The following is a 13,302-nucleotide window of genomic DNA, read 5'->3' as shown; positions in this document are numbered from 1 at the left end:
TGTGCACTCACGTTTACAAGAGAGAAAGGAGGGGACGAAAGGCTGACGTGTAGACTCTGGGGATGGGGAGAGTGAGGGGAAAAACTGAGGTGGGAGAGGTTTTTTTTTTTACAAAAGTGGAGAGTGTGTGCGAGTTTTGATGAGAGAAGGAGATAACACATACACGCGCGACAACACATTTATAAAGACTTCATTGCACAATAAACGCAAACACACAATCAGCCAGACAGAAACGCGTTGTGCCAAGCTACCCACACCCACACCTAGTTCTGCTTCGTTTAGCTGGAAAGGGCGCACAAACATTACGAAGAAAAGATAGCAGACGTGTTCAACGGGTCAAGGTCAACATCTAACTTCGCCATTGATAACTGTACAGGGAAAAAATCGTTGCATAACAACCCCCCTCTCTCTAAAAGTGACCCATTAGTAGCAGACAACCGAATACAAATAATACGTAATACATAAATGTAATAAATATTCTTTACTGCCATTGAAAGAAACAACAATGAAGCAATCGAACATGCTAGAAAATCTTTTACAAAATGTTTGATAAAAACATGTTTACACACAGTTACACACGGGAATTTTTTTTAATAAATGCTCCAAGGTACGTGGGTACTCACAACTTATACAAGTGTCTATTGCGATGTGTTTACTTACGAATACATTATAAAGTCACCACGCTGGAAGATCTCAAGTTTTGTTTATGAATTTCTATCACGTAAAATCATATATAGGACAATTACTTTTGGTGAATTTAGTAAAACCTTTCTATAGGAGATTTTCATTATAAAAGTTAATCACAGTAATCTGCGCTTTGTTTACATAGTGATTTTTTTTAAAGATTCGGTTACATTCTTTAAACAAAATCTATCTATATATTTAATTCTCTTCTTCCCTCTAGAGGTTTGTCGAGTAGTAAGAAGTAAAGGAAAGATCACTCTGCGGATAGTCCACGAGAAAACAAACAAGAGGGGGGGGGGGGGCGAGAACACGTAGTCACAAATAGCAGGGCCGGACCGCTGTAATATCACTCTTTTTATTTTTATTTCAACCTCAGGTTAAAAAAAAAAGGATGGGGGGGGGGAAATAATCTACTCTGTAGTAACTATCGAAGCGACAGAGCACGCTCAAGAGTTTGTCACAATGGAGATCACTCTTGTATTTTTGCAACTCGGACGGAGGGAGTTATCCTAGGTAATTTTAGGAGTGAAAAAAAATAAAAATTTTCGTCTGTATATTTCAGGACATTGGTATATTTTCAAAAGACTAATTTCCGGATATTTCCAGGACTTTTTCGTATATTTTGCAGTTTCAGGAGATTTCCAGGACTTCCTGACAGGAGGCCGCGGGAAATCTGTTATAAGTTAAAAAATGGTTTAATTTAATAATTTATACACCTAAAATTAGTGCGGATTCTATAAAAGTGCTGGGCCCACTGAGGTCGCATAGGTTGCAGAGGCCTAAGGTTGGCCCTGCAAAATAGCGGCGTATGGTAAGCCGCCGATCGATTAGTTTAAATAATTCAGAAAGAGAAAAAAAAATCACAACATTGAGAAAACGAAATGAGGAAATGTAGGGGCGATATAATGGAACTTAGAGAAAGATGTAAGAAAATGAAAAGATGAAAATTGGGAGGGACTTTGAAATAAACAAAACAGACCAAATAAACAAAACAGACAAAATAAACAAAACAGACAAAATAAACAAAACAGACAAAATAAACAAAACAGACAAAATAAACAAAAACAGACAAAATAAACAAAACAAAATAAACAATGTCAAGTGAAGTGAAAAGATCACAGTTAGCAAGTAGATAACAAAGTTACAAAAATAGTTTGTGTGAAACTGCAAACTCAAAATCAGCCCCCAAAATGGTCCACGCAGGTATTTTGAAGCTGACAACTAGACTATCAACAACCACAAGTTAGACCACATTCCTATCTCCATCCATATAAAAAGAATACTCTATTATTGTATTGTTAGTTCGACTAACGACATGATACCTCAGGATATGAAAATTATTTAAAGTTATTATTAAATTACAAAACTTATGTTATTGAATGATTATCTAATTAATGGTTTTTTAAATTGCCAATCTCTCATTCATTCGTCAAGGAAGAACTTTTTTCCTTTCGCCATACGCAGGGAAGGCACATTGCGCTCCACTTGTAGCATATGAGAATACTCCTTATTAATTGCTGTTTTAAATTATGTACATGATAAAACACCTTATTAATATATGTTTTAAATTATATACATACTAAATGCATTCTTTCTATTTGAAAAGATACAGAACACTTTATTTATAATGTAAGTAAGCTTGTATTACAGAAAACACTTAATTTAGGAAACCAAATATTTTTATAACATTATTTTAGAAATAACAAAACAAAACAATTAGCATAAATGCTTATGACTCCCTTAGTATTATTAGTCTCCCTCGTTTTATTACTATTAATAGTGACTAGTTTTAAAACTAGTGTATTTTTATGAAAAAAACAACTACTTCCATAATTAATTTTAAAAATAAATATTTCGCTTAAAAAAACAACCTTGCATCAGAACTTTGAAAGATCTAATAATCTAAAATTGAAATTTCAACATCTTGTCTAGTTTTCGAGATCAAAGCAGGATAAAAGGACAGACAGACTGCACAAAACTAAAAGCAGCTATTCCCCTTTAGGGAGCCGCTAATAAAAATTACTCTACGCTACAAGTGACAGAGCCTAGACATTTATTTCTGCGGTACATTAAACTGCAGAAAAAATAATAATATGGTTTATTAAATATTATTTGCTTACCAATGTTTCCGCATTACGTAGACCGATAACACCAAAAAAAAAGCTTGCTATTAATGGACATACAAACAGATGATCTTAACATCATTTGCCCCATAGGTCACAAGGGTACTTTGCTAACTTTGCTTTACTACTTAGGTAGACCAGATGTCTAAGCAATGACATGTTTTGATGCAACAGATTCCACGAACAGAAAAGGTTTCGTAACGTCTGTACCTCGTTCAAACCGTACACCGCATACACCAAGCTTGCTATTTAATGGATTTGCCGCCATGTATGATAATCTCCAAAACAATAGAACGTGGCAAAACATATGTCTCCCAAACAGGGCCGGTCCTACAGATTGCGGTGCTCTATGCGAAACGGATTGCGCGGGGCCTAGTCTGGGTAGGGATAAGGATAATAAGTGAAAATTAAGATTTTTCGTTAGAAAATAAATTCGTCTTTGCATTTTGTTCGTACTTTACTAAGTGCAAAGTCCAGATCGAATTAACTTTACGAGCCATCTACAGTAGAAGGTAGATCTCCAATATAAAGTCGATAAACATTCAGATCTGCCTTTTAGATTTACTATCGACTAGCAAAATATTGCTTTTGATTTTTTTTTAACAGATAAGATAAGATAACTTAATTGATCAAATCAAATGGAAATTCAGTTTGACTACAAATGACAACCTCAGCGTAACTATTGTACAATAACAATATAGATGCACAATATAGATGCACATACGAACAACATTCACACACGAAAAACACATACACACTCATAACCAGCGCTTTATAAATAGACTTCTATGTAAAACTTCTCGATGACGACAGAATGTTAATTTTTAATGTTAGACATTCAGGGTCGAGATAGATTTAGATCTATATGTAAATCATATTGACTATTTCAGTAAATTAAGTATTAGAACTTACTGTTTTGGTTGAGCCTGTAGTTCTTATTTTTATTAAATGAAAGCTGACAATGCCGTCTTTTTTAATCGCAAGTAGGATTGGTGTTGTCCATATTGCATGTCACGCCAAGATGACAATTTTGTCTATTTCTCAGAACATGTTTTGAGTTTTTCAGGATATTTGAATCATTTCAGGAGATGTTCATGACTTTTTTCGTATACTTTGAAATTTCAGGAGATTTTCATGAAGACCGCGGAAACCCTGTTATAAGTTAAAATGTAATTTACAACTAGAGTTAGCGGGGGGCCTATGAAAGAGCGGGGCTCACTGCGGCGCATAGGTTGCAGTGCCCTAAGACCGGCCCTGCTCCCAAAGTAAAAAAAATACATACATATACTAGTTTCCTGTTTTCTGTTATCGCGGTTATAGATCTAGTCTAGTTGTCTTTCCCAGGACTAGCTTTTCAAATAAATGTACTGTAAGCAATCTGTTGTGAATTTGTATTACTTTTATGAGAACGACAATAAATCAAAATGACACCACAAATCCTATCAAAACCCCCCAAAAATCCAAATTCAACAAACGCTTTATAATATTCGCCTTAAGTCCAGGCTCACACGACAAAACAACTTCCTGGTTCCACTCAGTTTTGAAGAGCCACGACAAAAAGGGAAATCGACCAAAAAGAATTCGAGAAACATTACAACTAAAAAGACCGCCTCCTTCAAGTGTTTAAGTGGACCAATTAGAACAAGAAAATAATGATCATTTCTAATGATATAGCGCTCGAGGCGGAAGCTGGTAGATAGCGGTGTCTGTCCATTTACTGGTTACCAAGACAGTTTTCTGGTGGATGATGTAATAACAGATGCTTGGTGGACTGAACTGCTCATTTAGTAAGGGCCGAGTGGTAAAGCGCTTGGCTTTCGAACCGAAGAGTCCCCGGTTCGAATCTCGGTGAAGACTGGCATTTTTAATTTCGGGATTTTAAGTCCTCGCAGCTCTAAAGGGTACCTGACATAAGTTAAGGAAAGTAAAGGCGGTTGTTCGTTTTTCTGGCCACATGACACCTTCGTTAACCGTTGGACATACAGACAGATGACCAGTACATCATCTGCCCCATAGGTCACAAGGGCACTTTGATTTACTACTTAGGTAGACCAGATGTCCAAGCAATGACATGTTTTGATGCAACAGATTCCACGAGCAGAAAAGGTTTCGTAACTGTACCTCGTTCAAACCATAATTTACAAGGTTACAAAGACAGCTTGTGTAGAGACACAAACTCAAAATCGGCCCCCGAAGTGGTCCACCCAAGCAGGTAAAAAGGCAGGTTTCAATATTTTCAGAAAGAACATCAGAATGAAATTCTATCAAAGACAAATAACAGAGAGGAATGGAGAAAGAAGGTTGACGGATCTTGTCTGGTGCCCCAGAGGTCCAGCAGACCAAAGGATAAGTGAATGTAAAGTTAGATGTGAACCTGGCCGAACTAATGTCTTATAATGAATATATAATTACGTCTCTAATTGTTTTGTAAAGGGACAATCTCTTATTCCTCAAGAAAAAAAAATTTCTGTACAAAAAAAAATAATTTAAAAATCCTTTATTTCAGTGTTAAATCAGTGTAGTACATGATAATATGAAAAACTACTTATTAATTGTTGTTTTAAATTATGTCCAACTTTTATGCATGCTAAATAGATTTTTTCTCTAAAAAAAAATTAACATTTTGTGTGTGTAAATGTAGTAGTTAATATAACAGAACTTACATAGCTTAGCAATACAAATGTAACAAAAATAATTTTTTGACAAACAATTTTGAACAGTTTGCATAAATGTGTTATAAATATGGTAAATTAATGAATCCCCTGCTAATGAGCCTCCAGTGTTTGTTACTATTAATAGTGAATAGTTGTAAAAGTGGTGTATTTTTATGAAAAAACTGCTTGCATAAGAGAAAGAAAAAAGAAAAAAGTAGCCGTTGCATCAGAACTTTGAATGGTCTAAAATATTATGATGTCGGATTTTCACTATCTTTTCTAGTTTGCGAGATCTAAAAGGTATGGAAGGACAGACGGACGGACAGACATTCCACACAAAACTAATAGCGTCTTTTCCCCTTTCGGAGGCCGCAAAAAATAGATTATAACACCTACAAACTTGGACATGACATGTCTACTATATTTCCCTAATAAAATGTCAAGATATTGTTTGCAGTCGATTTAGTCTTAACATCTCGAAAAAGCTAATAGTCGCCTCATCATCTGAGCTTCACTTTCGTCATTGAGGTGCTGTGACAGTTCGCGTAAACAAATCCTTCCATTCTTCCCGGTCAGTAACTGTTCTTAGTAGGATATCAAGAGGCCGGTCCATTCTTTTACATTGTCCAGCCAGTTTCGGACGACCCTTTCTTCGTGCTCCCTCCACTGTACCTTGAAGAATGACTTTAGACAGTGAGTCGTGTCTTACAATATGGCTGAACCAGCTCAGCTATGGTATTTTCACCAACCAGAAGTGTTGACTTTAGACAGTGAGTCGTGTCTTACAATATGGCTGAACCAGCTCAACTCTGGTATTTTCACCAACCAGAAGTGTTGACTTTAGACAGTGAGTCGTGTCTTACAATATGGCTGAACCAGCTCAGCTATGGTATTTTCACCAACCAAAAGTGTGGACTTTAGACAGTGAGTCGTGTCTTACAATATGGCTGAACCAGCTCAGCTATGGTATTTTCACCAACCAAAAGTGTGGACTTTAGACAGTGAGTCGTGTCTTACAATATGGCTGAACCAGCTCAGCTTTGGTATTTTCACCAACGAGAGTGTTGACTTTAGACTGTGAGTCGTGTCTTACAATATGGCTGAACCAGCTCAACTATGGTATTTTCACCAACCAGAAGTGTTGACTTTAGACAGTGAGTCGTGTCTTACAATATGGCTGAACCAGCTCAACTATGGTATTTTCACTAACCAGAGTGTTGACTTTAGACAGTGAGTCGTGTCTTACAATATGGCTAAACCAGCTCAACTCTGGTATTTTCACTAACCAGAGTGTTGACTTTAGACAGTGAGTCGTGTCTTACAATATGGCTGAACCAGCTCAACTATGGTATTTTCACTAACCAGAAGTGCTGACTTTAGACAGTGAGTCGTGTCTTACAATATGGCTGAACCAGCTCAACTCTGGTATTTTCACCAACCAGAAGTGTTGACTTTAGACAGTGAGTCGTGTCTTACAATATGGCTGAACCAGCTCAACTCTGGTATTTTCACCAACCAGAAGTGTTGACTTTAGACAGTGAGTCGTGTCTTACAATATGGCTGAACCAGCTCAACTATGGTATTTTCACCAACCAGAAGTGTTCACTTTGAACAGCACAAACTCAATTGTCTTGTTTTCCTGGTATTTTTCTGTAAGCATTTACTTTCAAAGGCTTGGTTTCTTCTTTCCCAACCATATAGAAGTATGGAGACCACTAGCCAAGAATACAGTTTTAAGTTTACTTGGACACGGATGTTACTCTTCCAGATTTTCCAGTTTGCTCAAGGCAGCGGATGCCAAGCTTCAACTGGGATTTATATCTTGTATTGATCTTTTGATATTTTTGACCCTAAGTATTTATTTGAGTCAACTTCTTCTAATGTTTGGCAATTTAACTGTTTGCAACATCTTGTACATCACCAGAAACTATTATTTTCCTATTTTTATATCATTAGTTGTCTCAATTAGTTTGGATCAGTCATGTCATTACATTTGTAATAGATCTAGACTCCAGACCAGCGGTTCTCAACCTTTTAAGCTCGGCGACCCCTTTTTACAATCCCCCCACTCTGCCGCGACTCCCCCCACACACACACACATACAGCAATAGTAGACAATACCAATCCATATTTTCGATGGTCTTAGGCGACCCCTGGCAAATGGTCAATCGACTTCCAAGGGGGTCGCGACCCACAGGTTGAGAACCCCTGCTCTAGACCAACAACAATGCAATTGATAATATTTTTACCAATCGTTTTTGTTTAGCGCTAGTTCATGCTTTTAGCTTTCTCACTACGCTATGATCCTATCACTGACCTGGACAAGTTGAGAAACATGAGGGAGGGGAAAAGAAAGGGATAGCTGGGTGGATTTGACCGTAATAGGTTTTTAAAAGCATTTACCAAAAAAAAAAAAAGTGGGGGAATGACCTAAATTGGAACTCGTGCCTCACGCCTCCTCAGGCGAGGTGCTAACCACTCTACTAGTGAGGTACTTATGACTAGAGACGACTGTATAGTGTAGTGATGCCCAAACTACGGCCCGCGGGCTACACCCGGCCCGCGACGTGGCTTTATCCGGCCCGCCTAAACATTGGCACAAAGTGAAGAAATTTTTAAAAAAAGGTTGAAAAATATATTTGTAATTACGTTAGGACTCTAACTTTGTCTTGGATAGATTTGATTCTAATGTAGTATATTCTAAGTTTTATATTATTATTTATTGAAATGAACACGACGTTTGTTTTTTCGATGACAAGTGTTGACAGTTATTTGAGATTCTTGGATAATTCCGCAATTCCTATTCCCACTGAAGATTGTTCCGACAGATCTGCAAATGGAGCTGATTTCCTTACAAAGCCAGACATCCTTGCTTGAGAAATTTAGAGCGATGCAGAGTAGACAAACGTTTCACTAATAAAACAGATGAAACTGATCTTACATAATTGCCATACGTGTGTACAAAGCCCAAATAGTGCTACGGGTTTCTAATAAAACCATTTAAAATGGTTTATTCTCTATTTTTTTTATATTTTTTTTTAGTATCTGTTCGATGATGTGGCCCGCGACAGGAGTGTCGGAAATTAAACTGGCCCGTCGGCCGAAAATAGTTGGGCACCACTGGTATAGTGATATATTGTTTGTTTCCATTTAGAGCTGCGACCTATAAAGGGGATTAATTCAGCTTATATCGCCACTTCAGTGATGTAATATTTCTTTCCCTTGTTCGAGATACCAAACAAAATAATAATTTAACAATATTAATTAATGAATTGGTTAATTTTTTTTAACTTGATTCTTGTGTTGTCAGGTAAAAGAAATAAAAGTAAAGTAAAGTTTCAGACTTTGTGATGATGTAAAGGTCATCTGTCTCTGCGGCCCACGGTTAACGAAGGTGTAATATGGCCAGCACAACCACCATAACTATTCCGCAACTTAGGTGGACTCAAAGGCGCCCAAAGGTAAAAGAAATAATTGTGCAAAATTTCAGCTTGATCCGAGATTGGGTGTCGGAGAGACAGACAGACAGACAGACAGGCAAAATGAATCGTTATAAGCTTTGTAAAAAAAAAGTAATTCTACATTATAAAGACACTTGAGACAGGACAATGTTTTGCTGCAATATTTTGCTGTTACTCGACATAGCCGCTTAAACAAATATCATTTAAGTCTAAACTGTGAACAAGAAAATACTCGGAGGACTGATTACAATGTAATTTCCCGAGCTTTGATTTTATTATTTGTTTGATTATTCTTTTTTTTTGTACGATTTAGATTGAGATCTACCTGTCACATTGAACACGTCCATAAATTTGAGGACAGGTAATACTAGACTTAACCGCACCGGATGACACAAATTTGATCGATGCCTGTTTTTAATCTTAGCATTTGATAAGATAACCAGCCCATTTCCGGTTTGCTTGTTTTTAAAGGATCTACACCTTGAGATTTCTTTTCCCTCCGAAAAAAAAAAAAGAAAAAGAAAACTGATTAACTATGTCCAGTTCACGTCTGATGAGTTGATTATGAGCGATCAGAGTCCAATCAAACATACACACAGGTCCGAGTTCCGGGAAACAGATGGAACAATCTAACGGCTCACGTAACCAACCTGACCGCCAGATAATATTGATTTTTGATTTACAGCTTGATTATAGGAGCATAAATATGCCTCACACATACACACACACGCAGAAACACCACGAGCATATGCATGTCTCCACAACACACATACACAATCATCATCCAGAGAGAAACACACAACGTCTTAAGAGAAGAGAAGGAAAGAGAAGGAGAAAGAAGTAAAGAGAAGAAGAGAGAAGGAAAGAGAAGGAGAAAGAAGTAAAGAGAAGAAGAGAGAAGGAAAGAGAAGAAGAGAGAAGGAAAGAGAAGAAAAGTAAAGAAAGAAGAGAGAAGGAAAGAGAAGAAGAGAGAATGAAAGAGAAGAAGAGAGAAGTAAAGAGAAGAAGAGAGAAGTAAAGAGAAGAAAAGAGAAGAAGAGAGAAGGAAAGAGAAGAAAAGTAAAGAAAGAAGAGAGAAGGAAAGAGAAGAAGAGAGAATGGAAGAGAAGAAGAGAGAAGGAAAGAGAAGAAGAGAGAAGGAAAGAAGAAAAGTAAAGAAAGAAGAGAGAAGGAAAGAGAAGAAGAGAGAAGGAAAGAGAAGAAAAGTAAAGAAAGAAGAGAGAAGGAAAGAGAAGAAGAGAGAAGGAAAGAGAAGAAAAGTAAAGAAAGAAGAGAGAAGGAAAGAGAAGAAGAGAGAATGAAAGAGAAGAAGAGAGAAGGAAAGTGAAGAAAAGTAAAGAGAAGAAGAGAGAAGGAAAGTGAAGAAAAGTAAAGAGAAGAAGAGAGAAGTAAAGAGAAGAAGAGAGAAGTAAAGAGAAGAAGAGAGAAGTAAAGAGAAGAAGAGAGAAGTAAAGAGAAGAAGAGAGAAGAAGAGAGAATGAAAGTGAAGAAGAGAGAAGTAAAGAGAAGAAGAGAGAAGGAAAGAGAAGAAAAGTAAAGAAAGAAGAGAGATGGAAAGAGAAGAAGAGAGAAGTATAGAGAAGAAGAGAGAAGGAAAGAGAAGAAGAGAGAAGTAAAGAGAAGAAGAGAGAAGGAAAGAGAAGAAGAGAAAAGGAAAGAGAAGAGATAATGAAAGAGAAGAGAAAAGTAAAGAGAAAGAGAAGAGAGATGGAAAGAGACGAAGAGAGAAGGAGAGAAGGAAAGAGAAGAAGAGAGAAGAATAGAAGAAAAGAGAAGAAGAGATAAGAAGAGAAAGAAAGAGAAGAAGAGAAGGAAAGAGAAGAAGAGAAGGAAAGAGGAGAAGAGAGAAGAAGAGAAAAAAATGACTAAAGATATGTTCTCACAGACAGTAATTTTGAAGACACAAATATGTAAATCGACACTTGTATGTAATCTCAACAATCTTGCTATGTTGGCATGTTATGTACAGTTTGGACAATGTTTATTCCTGCTGCTATAGTGTAAACATTTCACGTCCAGGAAGATTTCAACACGCCTGTCTTCTCTACCTTGGTCAAGTTCTGAGACAAACTGTCTGTAGAGTCGCATCACGACATTAGAATCGTTTTCTTTACGACTTTCATTGGACGCCGCACACCAAAATGTTCTCTACTCCAAGGACAAACACAACATGAAGAGTTAATATTAAAATCAAGGTAAAACGAAAAAAAAAACAACGAGGGCAGAAGAATATTGTGGTCTAGTCAATGTCACAAATATAGCACCCAGATAGGGATCATATCATTAGAGAAAGAATAGCCAAGGCTCAATATACAGCAAGGGATGGCATAGTCTAGTCTTTGCCACTTTGATATCACTCGGATAAAGACAAGTGTTTTTAAAAAAGGCAAGGCTCACACTGTATCAAGGGACGTGGTGGTCCAGTGGTTAAAGCTGGTCCTCTAACAAGTCACGGATTCGATCCCGAACCTAGCGATGTAATATCCGGACCGAATGTCAAGTTCACTCCAATACTGGACACTTCAACTACAAAAGTAAATGTATTCAATCATTGCCTAGACTATATAGTATCCTAGTAAACCATTGGCTCAAAAAAAAACAAGCATTGGTAACACGCCCTTATTCACCTAGATAAAATTGTACATTATAAAAAGTAACTGGGTGTTTTACTAGAAAATATTTGAAATAGTTCTACTTACAGTAAACAAATTGTATTAGAACATCCCTACACAAAGTTTTGTAGCTACACTTTAAATAACTTCTTCAAACATACCAATAGTTTTGATCCACTTCTCCAAACACAACAATCTAGGGTTGATCACTACAAACACAACAATCTAGGGTTGATCACTACAAACACAACAATCTAGGGTTGATCACTACAAACACAACAATCTAGGGTTGATCACTACAAACACAACAATCTAGGGTTGATCACTATAAACACAACAATCTAGGGTTGATCACTACATGTTCAACTATTTGAATTGAGGAATCAATTATTTAACGACATAACATCATGGCTAATGCTGGTATGAAAGGACATTTATTGATTTGTAAAAGTTACTAAAGTAAATCGATATTCGCGAAAGAAGGAGAAAGGTGAGGTAAGGAGAGAGAGAGAGAGAGAAAGAAAAAGAGAGAGAGAGAGAGAAAGAGAGTTTTAAATGAAGATTGGGAAGACCAATAAAAAGATGTCACACATACACAATTTCTTTATTTCACTTCTTTCATTACACAGACACACGAATTTACAAATGGACCTCATTTACCAATCGTAAACAAACAACATTTAGTCACATGATAATATTGATGAAACAACTAAAAAAACTGTCACGTGATAGACACTGTGTATTAAAATTAGATCCTAATTTGTATAGAAGAGATAAGAGAATCACGTGGCTAAATGTTGTTTGTTTACGATTGGTGAATGAGGTCCATTCTTAAATGTTCGTAAGCCTATCATAATCAATCCTTGACAAAATATGCATTTCTTTGAAAGAAAGAAAAAAGCTCTATGTCGATACATTTATCGTAGAACCATTTAAAGTGTACCATTGAGCAACATAGCTATAACAATGGTAGATCTACAATCATGGTTATTGATGAAATTTGATTGGCTTTATATCCAAACAAACTAGGACAGATTCGACCTACATTAAAGATCAACATACTAAACACAACTTTGACCTCATTTAGTCTCTACTTTAACCCACATTCTGCCAGGGTAATGATATGGTACACTGCTTGAAAAGGCCCTAAACAGCCACTTTGTATTGCACATATAATGATGGTGGAGGGGAGAATTTGCCAAATAAATCTTTTATAAGAGAATGAATGTCTGGGATGCAGGGAATGTTTAAACTATGGAGAATTCAATGTCATGTAGAGATAAGCCTAGCATTACAGGTGATTGATGGGGCCCGGGGATACAAAGATTATTTGGTCACCGTCATCCCATCCTACAGATATACCAGAACTGTGACATACATTTTAATGTATAATAGACTGAAATATTTTTTTACAACTCACTCTGGCCAAAAGCCTCTACACGTGATTTCTCCCACACCCAATCTCGGATCCAGCTGAAATTTGGCACAATTATTTCTTTTACCTGACAATGCAAGAATCAATATTTAAAAAAAGCCAATTAGTTAATTAATTATTGTGTTTGGTATATCGAAAAAGGGAAAGAAAGTTTACTTGACTATAATGTGGTATAAGCTGCTTGTAACTAGCAAAGTATACAAAAATCTTTTTAAAAAACGTATCTAAAGGGGGAAAAACTCTCTTAAAAACAATATCAATAATGTACAAGCTATTTCCATTATTCGATGTCAAACAAAATAATTAATTACCAATAATTAATTGACTAACTGA

At 36.5% G+C, this 13,302-nt stretch overlaps 1 protein-coding gene across 1 annotated transcript in view; it reads right to left on the bottom strand.

The window, feature by feature from the left end:
• LOC106064856 (uncharacterized) overlaps positions 1-13,302 on the bottom strand; it is a 75,598-nt gene that overhangs the window by 42,853 nt on the left and 19,443 nt on the right. The window lies entirely within an intron of this gene.

Source organism: Biomphalaria glabrata, chromosome 9, assembly GCF_947242115.1.
Source record: "Biomphalaria glabrata chromosome 9, xgBioGlab47.1, whole genome shotgun sequence".
Lineage (NCBI taxonomy): Eukaryota > Metazoa > Mollusca > Gastropoda > Planorbidae > Biomphalaria > Biomphalaria glabrata.
Note: the sequence above shows the minus strand (reverse complement) of the source record. Positions and strands in the feature narration are given on the sequence as shown.